General features: G+C 46.6%; 1 long non-coding RNA gene across 2 annotated transcripts; it reads right to left on the reverse strand.

Annotated features, from left to right (window-relative positions):
- Nucleotides 1-9092: 9092 nt before the first annotated feature.
- LOC139055408 (uncharacterized) lies at nucleotides 9093-20624 on the reverse strand. Of its 2 annotated transcripts, none has more exons than XR_011511729.1 (3): nucleotides 20533-20624; nucleotides 14312-14445; nucleotides 9093-9498 (listed from the first exon to the last, which is right to left on the reverse strand). It is a non-coding gene; the product is annotated as an uncharacterized lncRNA (long non-coding RNA). The 2 variants fall into 2 exon arrangements; XR_011511730.1 differs by lacking the exon at nucleotides 20533-20624 and adding an exon at nucleotides 18269-18376.
- Between the last annotated feature and the right edge of the window lie 2930 nt (nucleotides 20625-23554).

A 23554-nucleotide genomic window follows, 5' to 3' on the forward strand; every position in this document is an offset into this window, starting at 1 on the left:
TTGACACCACCGAGCTGATCACTGCTAACATTTTGGTTATTTACTGGGATGCTGAAACAAATTCGCATCATCGAACTTTCGACTTATTCACGTACCGCTATCAGGATAGCAGTGAAGGTGCACTGAGTCGCGACACGTTGCGCGCACAAAGTAGAGCGACATAAGCATGCGCACCTGCAGCTGCAAACAAACAAGACAGAACAGTAGAGGGAAAACTACCGAAGGCACCTAAGTCTCCCTACATAGGCTTTCCAAAAATATATGACTAAATAATGCAGCGTAATCAGCAATTTAATTACAATTAACTAACAGTAATTAATTGAAACCTCTAATGATCGCAGCGTAGTTATACTGGACATAAGCTATCCAACGATATAACACTTGCGGCTGTATACTAAACATAGGCTGCACAGCCACCGCGGACACCTTCTGTACACGTCACGTATGAAGAGGAAATGCTACGCGTTAAACGACGGCCGACCAACTTAGACAACTTCCCTATCAAACTCCGAGGCACAAGCAAGCTTCGATCACATATCTCGCATATCTTAGATGTGTCACTCGCTTTCCACTTCTCCCGCTTCACTTGAGCCTCCCACTTCTTTCTTCTCTCAGGGTCTCGGGGAAACCGAAAAGTCCGCAGTCCTTTTTTCCATGAGCCGGTGCACAGCGGAACGCAGCAGCCCGTCATTCTCTTATCTTGTTCACCCACCCACGGGTGAACGATAAGAATACTGTTACACTGCAAGAGCGTGTGCGAAAATGTTTTCAATGTCGGTTGCTCACGAGAGCACGAAAATGCCGCCTCACCAACTCGTCGACCGCACGGGAGACACGAGCAGCGGGCAGCAACGTCGAACCAATATGGCGGCGCGTCTGCCGAACGGCGGCGCGGAGCGGTACAAAGGCTGTCACCACCCTGGAACGGCGGCGCGGCGGGCAGGCATCGAGGCACCCTAGTTCAACTCCTCTCCCCACGCCCTCTCTCGTAATACCCTCTCAACTCCCTCACCTTCGACTGTCTACGCGCCCGCGCCGCCGTGCCATCCCCGCCGGCCCGGCGGCTGCTTAGTCCGCTACGTAACGCTTTATTTTTGTTATCTACTGTCATCGAGATGCGTGCGCTGCTGTGCGGTGACACACGTGGCTAGTTTCGTCATTTCTGTGGTCCTCGGTAGCTGTGTGCTCGTGCTCCGCGATGTTTCATCCGTTTCACGACTCGTACCGCTCGTGCATCGTGCAGTGGTGCACAAATACCTCAAAAACAAGTGCTGCAAGGTTGTTCCGGGTGCCTAAAGACAACAGGTGAGCGCTCAGACCCAAGGACATCAGAAGGCGCATGTGCACGAACACAGCCCTGTCCATTTGTGTGCTCCATGAGGCTCCGGACGTCGTTGCGCCTTGATTGTGCTACACTTGCCTCTTCCCGGTAGAGAAAGCTGACAAATAGATGTTCCTCCTCATTGTCACCTGGTCTGTGACTTGTGTTTTTCTGTGCCAAGTCTCATTCTGCAACTTCAGTATCTTGCCTAGCTTGCCATACCGCCCGCAGAGCTTTTTCTGTGTATCACGTTCTACAAACCAACTAACAGCTGAAAAATTACTGTTTGTGTACTATGTCAGTAACCCCCGATGGGGAAACCGCGCGAACAACCTTCATGTGTAGGCATGATACGCTTTTTTTTCCTCTGGAAAGCATGAGCATTGGAAGTGTCCTACATGCAGATTTTTGCAGTTCGTGTTTATTATACAAGGGAGAGCCCAGTAGGTACGACTTAGTACCTTAAGTGACGTAATTTTAATGCTAAGCATTGCATTCGGGTAGAAAGAAAAGTCGTGTTGGCTTGTTTTACCTGGTCTTTGATTGAGGAATAAGCCTTTCTGCGAATGTTTTCTATATGCTGCTGCAAAAGCCGACTATCTTCTGTTCCCCTTGCCACCGTTACTCAAGTTGTGGCCGAGTGCAAAATAATGTGATAATGTGTGTTTCAGTTTTTAGTACAATGTTATTTTTTTCGGCCATGTTTTTTTTTCAATTTGTTCAGCAGTAATGAAGATGTCAAGCATTTCATATACTTTCGTGCAGATTTATAAGTAAGCTTTCTTTTGGTATGGGTCTCAATCAAACAATGTTAGCATTTTATTCTATCTTTCAGGTATTTTACGTGTCATTGTTTTTACCATTACTAGTGAGCTTTCCCTTTTTATAGTTGTCATGACTATGTCATACACGTCGTCCAATTTTGTGCAATATCTTAGTGCACATATCAGGAGCTCGTCTACATTTAGGTCTTGAGGACGTTATATAAAAATCTTGTTTTTATATGTGTGTACATGAAATGACCTTCGCTTTTTCTAGCACTTTTTGTTATTTCACCATCTGTGAATATTTGTCTTTAGTACTCTTGTATATGTCGTGCACCTCTCTCTTTTGCTCATTTTTTGAGCGTGTATCACACCACGTTGTAAGAAAAATCTCTTTTCGGAAACGAAGTAAAAAAAGCGAGACTAAACATCTGTTGTGTTGGAAGTGGAATTTTTTTACGTCCCGGCACATGCTGGTATAATATAAGTATGAGCAAGACTGCGTGCGTGCCAACGCATAGCCCACGGTGCACCAAGCGCCAGCTCGCAAACAATGCCAATGCGCTGCGTAGCGCGCGCATTGCTTGCGAGCTGGCGCGCGGTAACAAGCGCGCTATAAAAAAGAAGAAAAAACGCGCCGCTTACGGGTAAAAACAAAAAATGTGAGCGGCATGGGGGAAAGGGAGTGGAGCGGGTCGGCATAATAAAAACAAAAAGGGAAGAAAAACGTTTGGGAGAGGAGGTGCCGCGCGGCTGCTGTTGCCATGACAACGTAAACAATCATGTGCGATGCCATTTTGCTTAATGCGTCGCCCATTGGTTAGGGCCGTAACTGAAGGGGACCTTGGCGCTACCGTCGAAAGAGCGTCTGCTCGAAAACGGCCAATGGGATGTATACGGAGTGTCCCCCCCCTGGCGTAGTCGCTGCGCCGTAGCAAAGCCACCTAGAAACAGTCTCTGTAGCACGCCGCAACCTTCGCTTCTCATTCCAACGAGCAGCTCTGTGTCCAGGAGGCATCTCACCTCGTGAGTGTCTAGCAGAGGAAAGCGCAGCTGCTTATATACCGCCGCGACGCCGCGAGTGACGGCGCGAGTTGGAGCCCCGTTTCTCCTCTATCGTGACGTCACGGTGTCACGTGGTCAGCCGTGAAGGCGACACCGCCGCGCTTGAGGAGCTGGGTTGAGCTCTAGTAATATGCTTCGCATAATTCTTCTCTGTCGTGACGTCACGGTGTCACGTGGTATTGAAGGCGACACCGCCGCGCCTGAGGAGCTGTGTTGAGCTCTAGTAATATGCTTCGCATAAAAAGTGAGCGGCGCGCGCGGCATGGGGGAAAGGGAGTGGAGCGGGTCGGCATAATAAAATCAAAAAGGAAAGAAAAAACTTTTGGGAGAGGAGGTGCCGAGTGGCTACTGTTGCTATTGCCATGACAACGTAAACAATCATGTGCGCCGCCATTTTGCTTCTGCGTCGCTCATGGGTTAGGGCCGTAACTGACCTTGGCGCTAGCGTCGAAAGAGCGTCTGCGCGAAAACGGCCAATGGGAGCCATACGGAGTGTCCCCCCCCCCCTGGCTGAAACGCATCCTTAGCAAGAAGAACTTGGCAGAGTGATGTTGTATAGGTGCTGAAATAGCCCCATAACATTTTACCACCACGCAAAAATGTTTCTTATACGCAAATAAACCATGTTCACCGGCAGATTCGAGTACCGAGTGCCTGAGCGATCGGTCGGGGCATTCTAACGCGTACACGTCACTTTGACGCGGTGACTTTTCGCGGTTTTCTTACGTCGCGTCAAAGACAGGCAAAGTGAGCTCAGCCCAAGAATGCTTGACCAATAACAGAGGGCGAATTGGTAAAAAGGTGTCGACTCAGAAATAATTATGTTTCTTTCGTTTGGTATAATCAGGCATCATCAGTGTGCACATATACCAAATGGGGCATTTTCGCCGTTTTCATGACGTCGCGTGACACACAGAAGTGGGAGTAGTCCGAAAAGTTTTTCACCAATCATTGAGGCCTGTTTGCGGAATTGGAATAGAAAAACTTTGAGTAGCTTTACATTATGGCACCCCTGATTTCCACCGCCTAGCGTTGGGAATTCCCACCGCCACGCACCTTAATCTGAGTGCACGAGCGTTTTTACGTTTGGCCCAAATTAATTTCGCCCGTAGCGACCGCGATCGAAGCCGTGACCTGAGCAAGACAGTGCGTAGGCACTGACCTAAGACAGCGTTCGTGTCAGGAAGGCGGTGTAATGGTCATCAAATATTTCAGAGAAAAGATATGGCAGACACAGCGGAAGTTGTTTGGTGGGGTACCTGCTGTGTTGACCCATTTATTTCAATATAATTGATCCGTATATGATCACATACAAAGACATGCTCTTAACTGTATTTTGTAATCATTTTTACAAAGACGCGATTACTATTTCCTAACAGAGCTTGTATTTGGTCTTCGTTCAGAAACTTTACACTCTTCCCAAAATTGTGAAGCTGTTTTAGAGCTTCTGATCTTCCTTTTTCTAGTTCCTGTGTACTTCTTAAAGCTGTGTGTATTTACTTGTTATGACCGCTAGCTGTTTGCTCGGTTATGCGCAGGTTCTGCAAGAATAGTTCGGGTCGCAGCTTTGCGGAGTGGACCTGGTGGGGCGACGGTCTGATTACAACGAAGGTGCGTCGTTGTCTAGAATAACCGTGATGACGATAGATAATCGTTGTTTAGGTCTGCTTTCGAAGGCACTACAGTGATATAGAAAAGTCAGTCTGTTGATCAAGAGGATAATTCAGGAGTGGTAGACGGCTTATCAGGTGGAGCGCTTTATCAGGTGGTCTACAGTGATGAAGCAAACTTGCAAAAATAGAAACTAAAAGGTGGGAAGCTCACGAGGCTACGCGATGACAAAATATCGCCTTCTGTATTCTTATTATACAATTACGGATTTGGTATTCGCAGGTTTCATTTGTTATACTGGGATCTCCGGCGACTTTAAATAGATTTTTTGGCAGCGCCTCATTAGCTGAAGCGAACACGTGGATCTATGTGGTTGCGATAACGTTGGATTAATTCCAGATATTCGCAAAATATCTTTATGGAGTAAACTGAAAGCCAACTAAAATGACAACCAGCCCATTTGCTCGGAAGTTTGTGCTTGATAACACTGTGGAGAATACCGTGCTTCGTACATCCAGATAAATCTTACGCAGTTCTGGCTCATGTTTTTCCAGAGGCGTAGCAAGATGCAGGGCAGTGTTTCAGCTCAGAAACGTGCCCTCTCCCCCCCCCCCCTTGAAAATTTTTTATTTAGTAAGCGGCCTAGCTCACCTGCATTCTCCGCATACTCTCCTCGTCTAAGTTGAAGTGCGTGCACAACCCTTGAAGGAAATTTCCAACTTGACCACTCCACTTTTCCACACAATTGTAGCGGCAGCAGCATCGGCGTCGCACGAGTGATGATGTAGACGCTCGCGTCCGCATGGGGCTAGAGCGGCTGGCACGCTCCGGCACGAGCTAGCGTTCCGAAGGAGATTAATTAAAAGAATGCTACTCTAAGAGATCGAGTGTCGGTTCTTCCTCTCCTGCGAGAGCCCGAGATTTGACCGGTCTACGTGGTCGCTCGTCGCCACACAATATCCACTAAGAACTCGCCGAAAGTATTCTTCCGATTAAACAGCCTATACTACGACCTGTCGATGCTGGCGTGGTTCGGCGTGGGTGAATCCTCCTGAAAAAGAACAATGAATGCCCTGCCGAAGGGGAAGGGGGGCACACGCAGGGAGAAAGAGGAGACACGTATTTCTGGAATTTCAAGTATACCTGCCAGAAGTCATCTGCGCTTTTTGACAAATGTCGAGCTCAAATGACGGCCGTGACTCGATGACAAGCGCAAAGCCGGCCGTGCGTCGTCTATGTTTCTTCCTCTTGTGTTTCCTAATTTGCGGCAAAATATGTCCTAAGCATTTGTGCCCGTGCTTTCTCCGTTTGAGGAGACCAGCTAAAGCGATACTTTTTCTTCTTGCAAAATAGTCATGCAGGACAGCCAACCTAAGCATGTACATACATATGGTCCCTTATGGAATGTGCAAACCCTCATGTAATGAGCATGCTCAAATCCGCTGTCTTACGTCTGAATGGGAACACTTGTGGCACAACGTCTAGTCTCAGCTTTCTCCACCCATCTGTTCCATTCAGATGTGCCTTTTCGAAGGCTAGGCTGCAAATCAAATAATGTTAAATTCGTTTCGATGCATCTCAAATGAGCACTTCCAGAAGGTCGACGCGCCGTCCAGCTCTTTACGAAATAAATGGCGAGATTACGGCTACCAAAGGGTCTGTAGGGACTATAGAAATACAAAAATAAAATTTAGTAACCAAAGAATGTAGTGTAAAACAAAACAAAAAAAATAGCCGGGGAATACATCATCGTTGAACTCGGATGTGTTAGCTTAACTGCTGTAAAGCCGTAAAAACTAACGCTATTTCTAATTGAAATAATAGGTCTCGCGTTGCACTAAAATGTGCGCATAAGCTGGCATGCCACACGCGCGGGCTTCTCGCGTTTTACGCAGAGGCATAATGTAGTTGCAAGTGAAACCAAAACAGACAAGGCCGACCACGTAGTAGGATGCAGCTCTAACTGTAATGGGCCGTCAAGACGTTTTCTGTTCATTTGTTGTTATCCATCACGCACTGCAGGCCCTGAACGGGCAAAAACAGCATAGGCAAAAAAAAAAGAAGCTCAGCTAAGAAACAATCGCCTACGCGTGCGCGAGTTCCGAGAAAGAACTACTACAAGCACAACGCAGCATACAGCGAACAAGAAAAAAAAAGTGCATTTGAGTTTTCGGAAGAACATCAGACGTGCTTCGAATGGCATGCCGAATTAAGCGATTATATACCCACATTGCATACGCGCGAGTAGTTCGTCGGATGCCACTCGTCTCTCTTGATTTTTAGCATACAGGGAAGTATTCGTTCTTTCGGAAATGGAAACATTCTCCAGACATTCCTGAGGGGATTCGTGCACAGAGATACACAACATGCGGGCATCCTTTCGCGAGCGCGAAGACCAACCCACTCTGCGAGCTTGCTCTGGCACGCGCGCAAGCGAAGGCGTGGACATTTCGATGACGGACGTGCTTAAAATCGGCGTTGCCTAATTCAATAACGAATGTTGCCACCCTGCACAAAGATGCGGGGGAAAAGGACATCCAGGCACCATACTTCACCTTAAGAGACACATTCAAAAGCCCACGCAAACAAATTTTCTCCGGCATTACGTAATTTTCCGCGAAGATCGCGCAATGCTCGCGCCCCGACCGGCAGCGTAGCAATAATTATTGACAAAAGGGTAGATAATTTTCTCAGCAATTAGCCCTTGTAACGCCCCCCGAGGCAGTATCAATACAAGCATTTCTATTCAGTCAGTATGTCTGCTGTATGTACAGTCGCGGGCAGAATAAAATGGACCACGGAATCTCCGAAAACGTTCAAATCCCGAGCAGCATGTAGCAGTAACCAGTGAAACTGCCCACGACAACGTTGTTAGCATATTCTAGTTGCGTTGTGAGGTTGCGGAGATATTCAGCTTTTTCTTTGATTTCATGGTCCGCAATATTCTGTCCGCGACTGTACATTCCACCAGATTAGTCCCGTGGTCTAATGTGTCAAGCATGACGCATCTGTACTGAGGGAACCAAATTCGAAATTAGGCAATGGAACATCTTGCGCCACTGAGTATACGCTGCTTTTCCATGAAACTCCTCGACGCCAACTTGGCTCGCCGGTTATGGGTCACTCTTCAATGACCCTGTCCGGTGCCAACTTGCATCACTAAGTATGTGCCGCTCATAACTGGGGACAAAATTATTGGGAATTTACCTGGCGTTCGGACACAGTAGAACACACATCACGTAGATACAAACTTCTCTGAACCTATACTGACACAGACACGATGTGGGGACTTTGTGGCAGCGCCACTGAAAAAAAAAAAAAAACTCGGCATCTTCAGATTGAACCGAGTGTACGACCTAACCTCATGTGAGACGCGTCTTTGCGACGGCCATGCGTTGTTTCGCAACTCTGCTAATCGAATTACCATCGACATTCATTGTGAGAATGGTTCTGCCAGTTTCTTTAACTTCCCGTCTTTGAAAATGCGCACTCCGAGATCGAAGCCGCGATCTTGAGCGTAGCTGCGAAATGGCCTTGACACTTAGCTAACTTGGCGGGTATTTGACCACCCCAGATTTGTCGTCAAAAATGTTGAGTTAAGTTATAATTTCTTAACACTCTCCCTCTCTAGTTTCCATTTAGAAATGATCTATCACACTGACACGCGAATACCGTTTGTTACATGAAAATAAACAGAGCGCTACGTCATTAAGCAAACGAAACCCAAGTACGATAGATGACGACTTCTTTCTGGTGACACGGTAAGCTTCGAAAGGCGCACGGTTTTCATATCATATACCGGGTTTGTGCCCTTCTGCCTGTAGAAAAGGTCATTCCACAATTTGAAGGTCTCCGGGCCTATGTTACATAAAAACAAATATGACAGCAAGCTATACAATGCTTTAAATTATTAAATTTTCATAAGCGGGGACATTACACATAGAGAAACCTAGAGATGCTTCAAAGATTGATAAAGGAGATTAACGCAGATTTACTAAAGCTTGCTATGCACAAATGCATTGGTATAACCTATGCAGCTGATAGGACGTGACGCACTGAATAGACGGAAATGTGTGAGAGCGCAAACACCAGGTATGATTATGAGGAATCACACCCTTTCTTGAAATGGTTGCTAATTTCATTCAAGGTCATCGTGGCCGTGCCGACCACTCGTTCAACACAGAAAGGAAGTACCCAACACATTATGTACCAAGCACTGTTTTATTGAAAAAAGAAATATATATTGCAAAGGACACAGTGCATACAGACGTATCACAGCATGTAGGTAAATTCATTTTCATAGATATGTATTATGATGGTAATATGGAGCATAGAGCAGTGGAAGAAATTAAATGAATATACATCAGCGCACGCCGCGTGGCGCTTTCCTTTGCAATAAACACTGCAATGAAGACACAGGGCGTCTAGGTGTGAATGCACATTGCTCTCTTCACAACGTCTAGGAGTGTTCGTGAAAAACAGGCGTGGAGTGCTTAAATCGAACGGGAAGTTCACACGGCGGCTCGTCATTGCATAAACTCTAAGTCCGGGTGAGGCACAAGGGCATCCGGGGAAAGGTCACAGCCTTACTCGAAGAGCCACTCCCACTCATTTGTGTTGTAAGGCTTCGGTTCCTGGAGGATTCACGAATCACTTGACGCCGAGGCCACGGTTGTACCGGTCGGTTCATCTTGCGCGTCCAGACCTTGGTGATGAGGGCTGTTCTGGATCAAAGGGCTTGAGAAAAAAAATAATTAAAAGAATAAGACATTTATAACAAGAAGTTTATCGAAAAGTAGCGGACAGGCTAAACGCTATGTCACTGCTGGTCGCTTCAGATGAACATTAATCACCTTCAGTACAGAGCATCAAGTCCGTGTATCAAATTACATGGCTTCTGTGACCTTCCCAAAGGACGATGAGCAAAATTAGAACAAGCTGAAAACGGGAGCCAGCGTTTCGACAAATGGACTTGTCTTTTTCAGGGCAACATATGTTTTCCTCCGCACAGTAAATTGCGGTAGGGTTCCTCTAATCGGGAGAAGGGGTAAAGCAGGTGGGTGCCGCAAAGAGCGAAGGTGTGTTAGCGGCGATGGTGTAAAATTGACAATATAGCAATGCTGTGCATAAGGACGATGACACGGCCGTCTGTCAGCAGGCGTGTCAAAAGCGCGCACCGCAGCCCTCTGTTGCCTACTTCGCTGGTGATCGTGGGCTATCCTGTCTCTGAAAGAGATAGTAGAAGGAGCGGGAAAAGACCGGTGCTCGAGATTATATATATATATATATATATATATATATATACTGAAATTGAATAAATATATAAATAAATATAGAGAAAGGTGAAGAAGAAAAACTAAGCAACCAAATTAAGTGTTCTTGCCTATAGCTTGAAATTTAGCATAGGGCATAAATTCTAAAGTTCCCTTTGAAACGTTTTTGCCTAATGGTGGCAATGTCTTGAACTTATGGATAGGGTATGATTCTCTGTATTTCCTTCCTCGTTGAGAACGCAGATTTGACTGTAACACGCAGAGTTCAAGCTCATCAAAGTTGTGGCCTGGTTGGTTAAAATGCTGGGCAACGGTTTTGGGAAGATTTTAGCTGTGTGAACGCAATGTCCGTTTAATCGTTTCGTCCGGTATAGTCTTTCTTACAGAAGTAACATTCAAGCATATAAATCACATCCGGACTTGTACAAGAAAAGCTAGGTTGGACTTCGTGTGCATGACTATTTGCGGTGCGTTTGCTTTTAATGTTACTTTGAAGGTTCCTGTAGATTTTCACCTGGGTCGACAACATGTTTTTATTATGGGGCAATGATGTTGGCTGACTTTTGCGCGTACTATGATGATATTGAAGTCTCTGTTGCCGGGATAGGTGTCCCTTGGTACATCCGGGAACGCTTTGCTCAAACGCTCAATAATTTATAATACTGGGCAGCATTCTCGTATAATGTTATTTTTGTTCGGGAGGGCATTAGAACGTTATACTAAAGAAGGTTGGTGGTCCTTCAGATTCTGCTGTGGGTTGTTTCTTAGCTAACTCTGAATGTCTCTCCAATCTTGACGTGATATCATGAGCTCGACGGCACTATAGACGGCATCAACGCCAACCAAATTCTTTCGCACCGCGCTATCCTAGGCACTTTGGATGTTTCTGCCCTTTACACTAACATACTCATGAGTGAAGGAATTGAAGCCGTTTCTAAATCCCTTGCAATCTATCCCCAAGCACATGCTCGTGAAGTTTACCTGTCGCTCCTTACTTTAGTCCTCACGCTCAACTTTTTCGAATTCGATTCTATTCACTACTTGTAAACTTTCGGCACTAGCATGGGAACACCATTCGCTTCCACGTATGCGAACATTTTCACGGGACAGCTTGAAACAAACCTGCTTATGTCCTACCCTTAAAATTCCCACACATTGACGACATATTTATAATATGGGCAGAAGCGCGTTAACCGACTTAATTAGCCATTTCAATCACTTTCACCCGATTATTAAATTTACTGCTCACCCCTCTCCTAGTCAGATCAACTTCGACACGACAGCCTACATAAACAAGCGAAATACTCAGAACGACACGTTACCGGAAGCCTACGGATAGCCAGTAATAGTTAGACTAGAACAGTCATGACCTGCGACTCTGCAAGCAAGGATTTTTTCTCGGAGAAGCGGGACAACTAAGAAGAATCTGCAGCGAGGACCACGATTATATCCACCAGCTGAATGACCTTAGAACCACGCTAGCAGAAAGAATGAATCCACAAGTTGTTCTCAGTAGGGCTCATGATGTCGTGTCAAGATTAAACAGACAGTCCGATTAGCTAAGAAACAGCCTACACCAGAATCTGACAGACCGACAGCCTTTATAACGAAACATTCTAATGCACTCCCAAACATGAACAACACTCTACGAGAATACCACCCAATTATCAAGTAGCAGGCGTCTGAGAAAAGCATTCTCGGATGTACCAAGGGTTACGTGTCGCCGCAAGAGGAACTGCAAAGACATGTTAGCGCACGCAAAAGTCAGCCAACACCATTCCCCCTTGATAAAATCATGTGGTCGCCCCAGGTGCAATGCCTGCAGGCACCTTCAAAGTGGCATTAAAATTAAAAGTACCGCAAATAGTTATACACACGAATTCAAACCTAGCTTTTCTTGTAGAAGTTCGGATTTGATTGACATACGTGTATGTTCTTTCTGTAAGAAACGATATATCGGTGAAACGGGACAATCAATCAACGTAAAATTAAACCCAGATCGCACGGATACCGCTAAATAGCTGCCCAAAGACGTCGTCGGGCATTTCAACCAACCAGGTAATAACTTTGATGAACTCAAACTCTGCATCTTACAGTCAAATACCCGCTCTGACGAGAAAGAAAATGCAGAGAGTCATACCTTACCTATAATTTCAAGGCATTGCAACCAATAGACAAAAATGTTTCAAATGGAACTTTATAATCTGCGCTATGCTAAATTTCAAGCTATAGGCAACAGCACCTGCTTTCGTTGCATAGTGTTTTTTTCTTCGCCTTTCTTTCGTTATTTATGTGGGCCTTTCAGTGTGTGTATATATATATATATATATATATATATATATATACATATATATATATATATATATACATATATATATATATATTTCACGAGCACCGGCCTTTCTCCTATTATCTCTTTCAGAGACAGGATAGCCCACGACCACTAGCGAAGCAGGTAATAGAAGGCTGCTGTACACGCCGTTGACGCACCGTCTCACACGCGGCCGTTGACATGTGACTGAAAGGCAGCCGTGTCATCGGCCTTGTGCACAGCACTCCTTCATTCTCAATTTTTCACGCCCGCCACTAACACACGTTCGCTGGTTTATGCACCCACCCGCCTTTCCCTTTGTTCACTTTACAAGGAATGGCCCCCTCACAGATACACGGACGTCGAACTTCGAATACGTCCCGAGTGAAATGTGGACATTGCACTTACACTAAAACTCGCGTGCGGATTTTTTCATATTTTAATATGCGATTATAAGCTGGCTGAAGCACGTAATATTCGCTGGAAATTTCAGAGAAACCAAACATTTCCTCAGTACCTGTTCACGTTCACAGTTAGTAACAAAACTGGCAAAATACGCGGAATACTCGAAGGATTGCGAAACGAAGAAATACAGTAAATATCTTTTCAAAGAGCTTGAGCTTCGCAATGCTGTGCCGGCTATTTTCAGCGCTGACTTCTCGCTATTCATTTGAGGCAAACAGGTTTAGAGCTTTGTTTTGTCCCAATTTGTCCTCCAGGCATTTTTTTCCCTTTGTTTTGCGACCAATTTCGTGCGCAATGAAGAACCTCCTCCTCGAGCGCACAAAATACGATCCACAGCGGTGGCTATTGCAAACAAATATGTTGCTTTTAGACAGAAGACCATTCACTCAAAAAGATACTTGGTCCATGCCCAACTGCGTCCCTTCAAAAAAGAGCCCTTCTTGGTTTGAAGAACTTTTTCCGAGGACACCAACATTTTGGGGAAATATTAAGTTTCAGTTGATCCGAATAAGCTAAATTAATTATATAAATGTTGTTGTGGGTTAAAAATTGATTCCTGTTGCGATTGTAATTTTTACACAGTATGTAACTGTGCTGTGTGATTGCAGTGTAATTCCATCTGTTGCGTGTTTGGCTATTCAAAATATCTGTCTTGGTATATGCGAATGTGTGCGCAACTCAAGTACAAAACTTCGCGATTCATGCACTGTTAGACTGTAGTTTCTATACACCTTGTGCACTACCGAGGGCCACATATTGTGCAATTACTGCCCCATCTTACGCATATTTGTTTCCTTTGCTATGTGACAAGGAGTAACCGGTGCCGCGATAAAGGCCCTAACCTCTCCTAATATTCGTTTCAATAGAATGCTTTTTTCAGAATATTCGACATTTTTTCTACCTAATAGGCACGTCGGCCGCGCTTCACCACCGTACGTCCAAAAGAGGTGCAGTTGTCCGCTGCTTCGAGGGCGAACGCGCATCGTTCATTTTTGAACAAACCACGTGGCGACGTTAACCATGCGTGAATTTGCGGATACATGCCCCACTGAAGTATGCGCCTTCCATGAATTGTCTTAGAAGTCCTACTTCCGAATGCTATTTACGTGTACCCTTAGCAAGCGGTTATGTTAGAGCAGTCGGTTATCTCGACATAACACAATATGCCGCAATACATCGCCCTAGCCAAACCATAAACTGCTCTGCAGGCCTGCGAGTACGAGTGATCTTTAAATGTTTTAGTGTTCGCATAAGTTGCTATCGGTAAGTGTTTTCGGCCCTACGGCACTTTCCTGGGCACACTCTAGAAATGCTGATGCACACACACAAGCTTTAACCTCACTCAACCGTCAAGTCTTCAAGAGAGACCACCGACTTGTTTACCCATTATCCACAGCTATGTGAAACAATATGTATTAGTGGCAGTGAGATTAACATTTAAGCTTCTGCGGCACAAATGTCTAAATGATGTCGGAGAGGAAATATTGAGAAATTTGCCCACCTTCAGGAAGTTGTCCGTGACGCTTTCTTCGTCGGCGTGTACCTGAAGATGTCCGCTCCTTCTTATGGCGCTGCTTCTTGGCTTTGGAGCTCGGATCACCACCACCCGTTCGCTTTCGGCTGCGGGGTTGTCGCCTGTTGTGGTCATTGCCAAGAATTACTCTCACGAAGTTGTCCAGCAGGAGGCGCCTGTGTATACCGACATCTTGCTCGCTGCGGTTAATCTCTCTGATCTTCTCCTCAGCTGCTCGAAGCACAGCGTCGATATCCATGGCGTTTGTGAAGAATCAGTGCAGAACCGCTACCACACGGCACTAGAGAACCACAAGCTAGACGTACTGCAGAGTACGGTAGCCTTGAAGTGAATGCCGCCTATGGTAAAATGCGTCTTTTGAATAACAGTCACTAGAACATTGCTGCGCATGCGCGAAAGCGTACTCCAGACTACAGACTATTGGACAGAAGTATTTCGCCGCACCCCACATACCAGTCTACAGTCGGGGATAATATCCCAATACCCAGCATACCTGTGTAGTCTCACGGATTTCTCAAGTATTTAAGCGTGACTGATGACAACAATACATCCCGTCTCAGTAGGCAAGTGTGAGCGAACTGCGAAAGACATGAATTGATGTGTGAATTCTCGCTATGCCATTGTGCTCGCTCTTCGTCTGGAAAGGAGGAGGCGCGTAATCGCAATTACAGCAAGGCGTGCAGTTTGCGCAGGAGAGTTTTTACAAGTCTAGGAAATTGTTGACAACCGTGAAAACAGGTCGGGGGCACGGCTAGGATTATAGTTTCTCTTGGTGCACAATCGTCTTGTGCAGTACTGGAATTACTTTTTTAGGCAAGGTCACCAGTCTCTTGTCTTTGCGCTGGTAGACTCTGCTCACGTCGCCCTAAAAGCTGTCGCATAACAGAAAGACGTGTCAACAAATGAAAAAGAATGGAGGGGGGGGGGGGGGGGTCTTTAAGAGAGTATATAGAGGAGAACTTGAACTTTTGTCAACAATACCATGCAGAACTATAGGCTGTTTCAAGTTAAGAGACATGAACACAGAAGTGACCACAGAGTGAAAAATGTGTATGCAATATGCTTCTTTCTTTCTTTTCTTTTTTGTCGCCAGAGAAATTATTAACAATGAAGTAGAAGTGGTTATTGGCTCACGTTCAAGTGCACATGAATCCTTGAATGTTAAGAGTGGCATTTATTTATTGCAAATGCTCTAAGAGATCAGACAACCAGGTTGCAAATATTTCTTATGCTGAAAGCAGCATGTTTCTTTAAGGGACGGTGGCGTTCAATCAGCGAAGCTGTCGTGTGTTTTACCTCAATCGAAGCATGTATGTATGTGTAGGTATTGTTATTATCATTATAAAATACACAATGCCAACTGGTAATAACAATGTGCATAGGACGCAGGTCACTGCAAAACCGAGCCTGGACGCGAGTGACCATATGTGTAGACCGAGGCGCAGTCAAAGGAGTTCACGAAACAAAACATACTTGTTTGCAATTTGTAATAGGGCATACTTTATAGTTGATGAGCTGAATTAAACTAGCAAGGACTAGAGTTTTATGTAGAGGACGATATAGCATTTCCTTCCCGTAGAAGCTAATGAATTGACAGCAGACGGGAATTCCACGATATATACAACTTCACAGTGGACTATGAGTTAAAAAAAAAACACAAACGTAGCTCAAGCTAGGCGTAATGTTCGAGTCGTCTTCGCCGCTAATTTCTGCATAATGCTTTCCAAGGTACCGAATTACATTGAGTGTTACAGAACATTTGCACGAAACTGGAGGCGAAAATTTCATCGTGTCGACGCGACGCGTAGAGGACGCACATCCACCATGACCGGAGTGTACTGCTTCATTGTAAAAAAAAAAGATGATCGCCTAGCTTTTTATTTGGGTATTGTACACACGACTGCATATTACGCTGCGGATGCGGATTTCAGGCAGAAAGCCGATACGCCGACTGTAGCTTTATCGCGAGCAAAAACAGCGCTGAGCGCGAGTTCGGTGGAATCGTGGAACGTTGTTTGGCAGTATCGTCGACTGTATTAACGACGATCCCTCTTTTTCGTCACCTCCTCTTTATAGCTGTTCAATGAGGACAGCTAGGGGATGGAGGCTCCTCTACTGTGCACAACAATCCATTGTGCCCCTAACTGGCAGCCTCTCTACGCCCTTTTAACGCGGCAGTTTTTATCACGACCCCGTTCCGCAGAAAATTCGGTATCGGTAGCAGAGACCGAAACCGACCGTCTCAGCTATGTGAGACGGTCAGTTTCTCGCTGTGCGCGAGAGAAGGGGGCAGCGTAGCTTCCTGGCGTGCGCCGGGTTTCCAGCACATGCAAACTCTACATTTGCACTGCGTTATGGTAGCTGCATGCAGGCTGTTTTACAACACACGTGCAAACAGAACATTCGCAGCGCTTTGCGACGAAACCTGCGTCAAGGGCGGGAGATAAACATGCACCTTCCGTTCAGCGTGCTAACACGAAAGAGCTCGCAGTAAATCAAAATCCAGGTTTGGGCGAGTTCGTGTATTCATAAGGCCTTCCAACACCAGTTATCAACAGTCAGTCCGCACTCCTACCGTCTTTGTTTTCGTTGCTCGGATTTTTCGCGCTGCGTTTATAAAGCCTGCTATGGCAAGCAGTCCTCTCTCATTCTGTGGCCATATACAGCTTCCTTCTTTTAGCGAAAGCTGGCCTTGACAGCGGTGATGAGCTCCTTGAGTACGCGAACACTGACGGCACTGCGCCGGGCCTTAGACGAGCCGACTTGACTGGCACTCCCAGCTGAAGAGTCTGTCGAATTTAATAAGACGCTCATATACGGATGCGGGAACCTTATAAACCATGAAGGTAAAGTTTGGGGGGGGGGGATTTTTCCTTTAGGAGCGACGCAATCGTCAGTTAAAATTGCACTGTAGCTCCGCCCCCCGTCGAGCGACGCGCACTGCTGCTGACGCTGACGATGCGAGCGGAGACCGGAAACCACGGCTTAGTGACGTCAAAACTGGTGTTCCGCTCCTTCGCAGTCTCCGCGACCGTGCCTGACCGGGCTTATTTCTGCGTGCTTGCCGTGCTAATCTGCTTCGCTCGACCCTACATTCATTCATTTGTGTGTATATAGGAGTGGTAGTTGACGTGCGCAGCATCAATTGAACTTGTAGGCCGATCATGCCGGCGTTCTGTACAGCCTACGCTTGCACGAACACTAGCGGCCGCGACGATGTTCCGATGTTCCATTAGTTCCTGCAAGACAAGAAGCTTTCAGCTAAGTGGGAGGCTGCTGTGAAGCGAAACAACTTCAAGCGCTCAAGAACAAGCGTTGTGCTCTAACCACTTCCGTGACGATTACTACCGATGTTTATCAATAATGCGTGCTTTGGTTTCTCCTAAAAAAAAAATTGTTAGCACGCTGAACGGAAGGTAGATGTTTATCGCCCACCCTTGACGCAGGTTTCATCGCCAAGCGCCGCGAATTTCCTATTCGCACGTGTGTTGTGAAACAGCCTGCATGCAGTTACCATAACGCAGTGCAAGCGTGAAGTTTGCATGTGTTGGAAAGCCTGCTCACGCCAAGACGCTGCACTCCCCCTTCTCTCGCACACATAAGAAACCGACCATCTCACGTAGCCGACGGAATTCGCCGGTTACGAGTAGCGTGCGGATGGCGCGCTGATGAAGGTTCTATACTACACGTGCTACAACAGCCGGTAAACTCTTCCCGTGTTTAAACCGTCTGTGTAGATTATCGACAGCTTTGGGGCAGCGCACAAATGCTGAAGATCGCATCACCGCTTACGTTCTACGAGGAGGCATGCAGCAACATAACACTACAGTTGTTTGCCCGGAAACGCACTCACTGGAACGCTGAATGCAGCTTAGGAAACAACACACTCGCCAAAGAACATTTCCAACACAAGGAGATACTAACACTTCGCCTTCGTTCGCGTGGAAAGCAGTGCTTGCACCAGCATTTTTTGCTTCTTGGAGAGGCCGGCTCTTCGCAATCGGCTCGTACGTATAGTATGTGCAAGTATGTACGTACGTGTAGTATGTACTAGAAGTATAAACCCCTTACGAGTGACCTTGCACGCGACAGCGACAGCGCTGCATGCGAGGCGATGGCTGTCGCGTTTACTCGTCGTCTGCAAGCCGAACCTTTGTAGACGTCACGAGGCGCCCGACCAATCACAGGCGGAAACGAGGCGCGTGAGCTGGGCGTGTCTGCTGCTGCACTTTTCGTCGAAATAAAATATGTTTGCGCTTTCTTTCACTCAATTTCGATGCGATATTCGAATTCAGAGGGTTGAAAACCACGGCGTACTGCTCTTCACTCTTTTTTTCTGGAAAACGTTTCAGCTTCCCTTTAATAATACATTCTGCTGATAATCGTCGTCACGGAAGTGATTGGAGCACAGCACTGTTGTTCTTGAGGGCTTGAAATTCTTTCGCTTCACAGCAGCCTCCCACTTCGTTAAAAGCTTCTTGTCTTGTGGGAAGTAATGGACGACAACATCGTCGCAGCCGCTGGTGTTCGTGCAACCGTAGGCTGCACAGAAAGCCGGCATGACCGACCCACCACTTCAGCTGATGCTGCGCACGTTGACTACCACTCTACATACACGCAGACGCACCAACAAAGGAATGCAGGGTCGATCGAACCAGATTACGATGGCACGCACGCAGAAACAAGCACGTTCAGGCACGGTCGCGGAGGCTGCGAAGGAACGGAAGACTAGTGTTGACGTCACAACACCGCGGTTTCCGGTCTCCGCTCGCATCGTCAACGTCAGCAGCAGCGCGCGGCATTCGACGGGGGGCGGAGCTACAGCGCAATTTTAACCGACGATTACGTCGCTCCTAATTGAAAAAAAAAACCAAATTTTACCTACATGGTTTATAATGTTCCCGCATCCGTATATGAGCGTCTTATTGAATTCGACAGACTCTTCAGCTTCCCTTTAACGCGACAGTTTTCATCGCGACCCCGTTTCGCAAAAAATTCGGTATCTGTGGCAGCGGCGATGCCTGTAGGGCGAAAAATATCACCCCGATCCCCGCTGGCCCTCCCTGTGGCGCAGAGGCGTTACTGAATTGAATTTCCTAAAGTAAAGCGCGTCAGAAAAATTCGTGAAGTACGACTTACAGACCACCTACAGACAAGACAGCGTCGGATTGTAATTTGACTATACGTGGACATCCACTCATCCACATCCAATCAGACATCCACCCGTTGGTAGCAATTGTTACAAAGGAAACCAATACGGCTTCCTGGAAAGAAAAGCCTCGCAGTTGAAGAAAAATTCGCCCTGGTTGATTAGGCCACAGGATTCAAAGAAATACCAAAACATCCCATTCACCTCCGTCCTATTCGACTGCTTAATTTCAGCCCCACCCTCCGTGGTGGCTGAGGCTATTGTGCTCAGCAGCGCAACACAAGGTCGCGAGATCAAATGCCGGCCAGGACGGCCCCATTTAGATGGGGTGAATAGCGAAAACGCCCGTGTCCCGTCCTTTGGGAACACATTAAAGTTGCCCTAAGGGTAAACTTTATTCCGGAGTCCCCCACTACCGCGTACATCGTAAGCAAATTATGATCTTGGCACGTTAAACCCCATAATCACATCTAATTTCATCCTCCGTGTTTTGCTTTCGAAGACGCACAACATTCAAACTCGAAACTAGAAATGCTAGCCATTTCTAGTTTAGAGTTGGCGGAGACGAGTCGTAGAACAGGTAAGAAAGTAATGTAATGGCAGCTGTGACGTTGAGTGCAAGTTTTCGCTACTGAGGTAACTGCAAAGGCTCGGCGGGTTCAGCATGAACACGGAAATGCTGAAAATGCATGCGATAATGCACCATATAAGCACATAAATAACGCAACCACGAATATAACGCGAGAGTCAACCTTGTCTGAGAAAAATAAAAATGATATAACGCTATAACTCAAAGTGATGCCGCAGAGAGACGGGGAAGGACACACAGAAGCGGATGCGCGCAGGGCTACATTCATCGTTACAGTGAACTGCAGTCTCAAAATAAAGTGAAAAGATGGGTGCAGTCTACCTGTCACTGTAAGCGAGAGCAGTGCCATTAGCCGTGAAATCCAACAAGGCTATTGGAATGCAACACTTCAGAATGTCCGTGATATAATCGAGCGCGGCAGAGCCTTCCGTTGATTACGCAATCACTCACCGTGCAACTTCGAAGACTGCTTGCATGACACACCTGCATTACAGCGCCAATCGTCTTGCGCGAAGCTGCGATTAAATATGGCTCGCCATCCCGGCCCTGCGCAAGTGAATGCCCGACGAAGGTGTGGAAAATCAGCGCTACAAATTCTGACGGGAGTACTCTTTTTATATACAAAATCGTTATATGGCCCGTGAAGCTAAAACTCCGGTGTTAACATCCGATAGTACCAAAGCCCATGTGACCACGTAATGATGTCACGTTTGACGTGGTGACGAAACGCGTTTACGTCTTCACAAACGTCACATGATGATGTCATTACAAAATAGTCGTGTGTGAAGACATCACGTCAAACGCTATGTTATAAAGGGATCATCACGCCACGATATCTACTGATAACATCTTGTGATGACGTCTTCACGTCAAACGTAATGTCACGCGACGACGTTATCGTAAACTGATAAGACACGATGACTTAATGTGATGCCTCTTCGAGAAACAGCACACTGTGCACTTACAGTTTTGCACTTACTCCGAGATCATCCCATGATGACGAAACGTGATTACGTCATCACATCAAATGTCGCGTGACGACATCACGTCAAACCTTCAGTTACGTGATAAAATGACAATATCGTCTGATGACGTAACCTGGCCACTTCATCATGTCAAAAGCAACGTCACGCGATGACGTCTTCGTCAAATGATGTGAAATGGTGACGTCATATGATGCCACTTGGAGAAGCAGCACAATGTGTGCTTCCCGATTCTTTGCACTGTCTCTGGCGTCGGCCCACATTTTTTGTGAGCAAATACCGCGTGCGCAGACACGAAAAATCACGACCAACCATAGGCTTACAGCTTAGCTGTAAATGTTTGATATTTGTGTTAGGGATGGGTATATGATGCGTGTTCGAGACCGGAACTTTTTCCAAAAAAGGTTTGCAACGGTTGCGATACTTCCTGGACAAAATTTGAGTGCAGCATTATACGTGTTTTCATTTCACGCTTACTGAGGCAAGTAATTTGAGACAGAAATCACCGCACCGACTAACAGTGAGCCAGTGCGTCAGCGCCTCGGAGCCAGCTGTGCAAGACGACGAACGCGCGTGACGTAGCACGATCGCGTTCACGCGGTTTAGCCGAGGGATGCCCATATGAGCCAGCTGTGGAAGACGACGACGATGAACACGCGAGCAGCGGCACGAATGCGTTCGCGTGGTTAAGCCGAGGGGCGCTGACGCTCAGCCCATGAAGGGACGCCGAAGAGCTGCGCTATAAAATGAAAGGTTGCACTATGTTAGTGTAAATCAGAAAACGTTGAACTTTTTCGTCACACGTGAAGAAACCTTTCCCGCTATCATGTTGTGCATAGTAAAAACCCCGAAAAAACTGTCCGAACCGTTTCCGTATTTCTCGTTGATAAGTGTCTGACCGGCACTCTGGGTGCCGGCTACAAAGTCGAAAAAATGGCCTGCAACGACCTTTTGTTTGAGGTTCACGACAAGCTTCAGTATGCAACCATTTCAAAGATTTTGGTGACATTCGAATCACAGTGACAGCACATCCATCAGTGAATACATCCAGAGGAGCCATTCCAGACGATGATCGTTTGAGCTTGATTAAAGAAGAGTTTCTGGATGGCTGGAAGGACCAGAATGTCATCAAAGTGCAGCGAATAATCAAGCGCGAAAACAAAGAAATTCCAACAAAACATCTACTCATTTTTGCAACGAGTGTACTGTCAGATTTTCTTGAAACCGGATACAGAAAGACACAAGTAAGGGTATAAATTTCCAACCCACGTAGATATCAGAGTGCCAAAAATGTGGTCTCAACTCGTAAACCTCCCGAGGCCGACTGACCTGTGCGAAATGTGGACACAATAAAGACAACTCCGACAATAGTAGTGGTACACTCCACAGTCCTAATGGCAGTGGTGAACATGCAGCATACTCGCGAATATATCCAACGTTGGAAAAAGAAAATGAAATAACTATCGTGATAAAAGCGAACATGTATGTTCCGAAAGCACGGAAGAATGATTATTTGCATAATACCGCAAGGTATGCTGAAGTGGTGCGTAGGGGGGCGGCACCGCAGTAGAATAGCAGCTTGGGCTTGTTGGTTGTCCATCCTGGTCTTAACAGCGCAAAACGTAGACGAGACGACGACCCCACAAGCACATGTGGTGCCGTCTTCTCTCGTATCTCGTCTACGTTTTGCGCTGTTAACACCAGGCCCGCAGTAGAGTTTGGCATCTGTCCGACCCACGGGGAGTGTCGCCACCGCCGTTCCACCAGTCCCCTTGGTGACAGCAGCCAGTGCTGTTTCGCCTCCCTGAAGCAGAGCCCATGGACCTCCGGTTTGGTAGGCTCGAAGGCCTCGTATCATCAGGCGAGGCCTTCACGACGGACACACCGCTTCACAAGAGCGCACGTCCAGCGCCTCGCAAGAGGAAATGGATGTGAGCCATAGCCAGCCGGCGTAACAAGCACTGAAGGATCGTCGCGTCTCTCAGGACCACGGCAAGGAAGAAAAATCCCGCATTGCGGGGACAGGAAAGAGCCCTGTAAGCTAAGCTACCTCAACCTCGTTATCTTAGATACACAGCGCACTAATTTTTGAACATGGATACTGCAATTTTACAATGAAACGTACGTCAGAGGTTTTCTTCAGAAATTTATGACGTTAAAGGAAGTTCAGTCTGATGATGCTGTGTGTGCAGTACACCTGAAATCTAGACACACAAGCGTTCTCCGGCAATATGACATTTGACATATGTCAGACCGAGAAGACGCTGCTGCGTAGTCCGGTCGATCCGCGACGATCCTTTAGCACTTGCTGCGCTAAAGGATCCTGGCTGAAGCTCGCATTCATTGCCTCCTGCGAGACGCTGGACGCCCGCTCTGGTGAAGCGGTGTGTTCGTCCTGAAGGTCGTGGAGGCGTTGCTTGTAGGCAACTTAAACTCCGAACCTCCCTTGAGGCAGTTGCCTTCCAAACAGTGCTATTCGATAAAGTGCT

Source organism: Dermacentor albipictus, chromosome 2 (genome assembly GCF_038994185.2).
Source record: "Dermacentor albipictus isolate Rhodes 1998 colony chromosome 2, USDA_Dalb.pri_finalv2, whole genome shotgun sequence".
Classification (NCBI taxonomy): Eukaryota; Metazoa; Arthropoda; class Arachnida; order Ixodida; family Ixodidae; genus Dermacentor; species Dermacentor albipictus.